Source organism: Hippocampus guttulatus, unplaced genomic scaffold, assembly GCF_054856545.1.
Source record: "Hippocampus guttulatus isolate MCC_2025c unplaced genomic scaffold, RoL_Hgut_1.0 HiC_scaffold_25, whole genome shotgun sequence".
Taxonomy (NCBI): Eukaryota; Metazoa; Chordata; class Actinopteri; order Syngnathiformes; family Syngnathidae; genus Hippocampus; species Hippocampus guttulatus.
This window is the reverse complement of record NW_028233884.1, coordinates 1,093,924-1,097,141: the sequence shown is the minus strand read 5'-3', so window position 1 is coordinate 1,097,141 and position 3,218 is coordinate 1,093,924.

The window sequence follows — 3,218 nt, the reverse complement described above, 5'->3', positions numbered from 1 at the left end:
CCTAAACCAAAGGACTTATGCACACACTTCAACATGTATTTTGTTCAGGATGACCACCTGACGCCTAAATGAGCATTAATTTGACCACACAACTCATTCCTATGAAGATACATTCAAACTCACAAAACGTGCTCAACTCGGGCTGAAAATGCATTTAAAGCAATAAAAACTCAAATTGAGTTTCACGCCTAAACCAAAGGACTTATGCACACACTTCAACATGTATTTTGTTCAGGATGACCTCCTGAAGCCTAAATAAGCATTAATTTGACCACACAACTCATTCCTATGAAGATACATTCAAACTCACAAAACGCGCTCAGCTCGGGCTGAAAATGCATTTAAAGCAATAAAAACTCAAATTGAGTGTCACGCCTAAACCAAAGGACTTATGCACACACTTCAACATGTATTTTGTTCAGGTTGACCACCTGACGCCTAAATGAGCATTAATTTGACCACACAACTCATTCCTATGAAGATACATTCAAAGTCAGAAAGCGCGCTCAGCTCGGGCTGAAAATGCATTTAATTTAAAGCAATAAAAACTCAAATTGAGTGTCACGCCTAAACCAAAGGACTTATGCACACACTTCAACATGTATTTAGTTCAGGATGACCACCTGAAGCCTAAATGAGCATTAATTTGACTACAAAACTCATTCCTATGAAGATACATTCAAACTCACAAAACGTGCTCAGCCTGGGCTGAAAATGCATTTAAAGCAATAAAAACTCAAATTGAGTGTCACACCTAAACCAAAGGACTTATGCACACACTTCAACATGTATTTTGTTCAGGATGACCTCCTGAAGCCCATATGAGCATTAATTTGACTATACAACTCATTCCTATAAAGATACATTCAAACACACAAAACGTGCTCAGCTCGGGCTGAAAATGCATTTAAAGCAATAAAAACTCAAATTGAGTGTCACGCCTAAACCAAAGGACTTATGCACACACTTCAACATGTATTTAGTTCAGGATGACCACCTGAAGCCTAAATGAGCATTAATTTGACCACACAACTCATTTCTATGAAGATACATTCAAACTCACAAAACGTGCTCAGCTCGGGCTGAAAATGCATTTAAAGCAATAAAAACTCAAATTGAGTGTCACGCCTAAACCAAAGGACTTATGCACACACTTCAACATGTATTTTGTTCAGGATGACCTCCTGAAGCCTAAATCAGCAATAATTTCACCACACAACTCATTCCTATGAAGATACATCCAAAGTCAGAAAGCGCGCTCAGCTCGGGCTGAAAATGCATTTAATTTAAAGCAATAAAAACTCAAATTGAGTGTCACGCCTAAACCAAAGGACTTATGCACACACTTCAACATGTATTTAGTTCTGGATGACCACCTGAAGCCTAAATGAGCATTAATTTGACCACACAACTCATTCCTATGAAGATACATTCAAACTCACAAAACGTGCTCAGCTCGGGCTGAAAATGCATTTAAAGCAATAAAAACTCAAATTGAGTGTCACACCTAAACCAAAGGACTTATGCACACACTTCAACATACATTTTGTTCAGGATGACCTCCTGAAGCCCATATGAGCATTAATTTGACTACACAACTCATTCCTATGAAGAAACATTCAAACTCACAAAACGTGCTCAGCTCGGGCTGAAAATGCATTTAAAGCAATAAAAACTCAAATTGAGTGTCATGCCTAAACCAAAGGACTTATGCACACACTTCAACATGTATTTTGTTCAGGATGACCACCTGAAGCCTAAATGAGCATTAATTTGACCACACAACTCATTCCTATGAAGATACATTCAAACTCACAAAACGTGCTCAGCTCGGGCTGAAAATGCATTTAAAGCAATAAAAACTCAAATTGAGTGTCACGCCTAAACCAAAGGACTTATGCCCACACTTCAACATGTATTTAGTTCAGGATGACCACCTGAAGCCTAAATGAGCATTAATTTGACCACACAACTCATTCCTATGAAGATACATTCAAACTCACAAAACGTGCTCAGCTCGGGCTGAAAATGCATTTAAAGCAATAAAAACTCAAATTGAGTGTCACGCCTAAATCTAAGGACTTATGCACACACTTCAACATGTATTTTGTTCACGATGACCACCTGAAGCCTAAATGAGCATTAATTTGACCACACAACTCATTCCTATGAAGATACATTCAAACTCACAAAACGTGCTCAACTCGGGCTGAAAATGCATTTAAAGCAATAAAAGCTCAAATTGAGTGTCACGCCTAAACCAAAGGACTTATGCACACACTTTAACATGTATTTTGTTCAGGATGACCTCCTGAAGCCTAAATGAGCATTAATTTGACCACACAACTCATTCCTATGAAGATACATTCAAAGTCAGAAAGCGCGCTCAGCTCGGGCTGAAAATGCATTTAATTTAAAGCAATAAAAACTCAAATTGAGTGTCACGCCTAAACCAAAGGACTTATGCACACACTTCAACATGTATTTTGTTCAGGATGACCTCCTGAAGCCTAAATAAGCATTAATTTGACCACACAACTCATTCCTATGAAGATACATTCAAACTCACAAAACGCGCTCAGCTCGGGCTGAAAATGCATTTAAAGCAATAAAAACTCAAATTGAGTGTCACACCTAAACCAAAGGACTTATGCACACACTTCAACATGTATTTTGTTCAGGATGACCACCTGAAGCCTAAATGAGCATTAATTTGACCACACAACTCATTCCTATGAAGATACATTCAAACTCACAAAACATGCTCAGCTCGGGCTGAAAATGCATTTAAAGCAATAAAAACTCAAATTGAATGTCACGCCTAAACCAAAGGACTTATGCACACACTTCAACATGTATTTTGTTCAGGATGACCTCCTGAAGCCCATATGAGCATTAATTTGACTACACAACTCATTCCTATGAAGATACATTCAAACTCACAAAACGTGCTCAGCTCGGGCTGAAAATGCATTTAAAGCAATAAAAACTCAAATTGAGTGTCACGCCTAAACCAAAGGACTTATGCACACACTTCAACATGTATTTTGTTCAGGATGACCACCTGACGCCTAAATGAGCATTAATTTGACCACACAACTCATTCCTATGAAGATACATTCAAAGTCAGAAAGCGCGCTCAGCTCGGGCTGAAAATGCATTTAATTTAAAGCAATAAAAACTCAAATTGAGTGTCACGCCTAAACCAAAGGACTTAT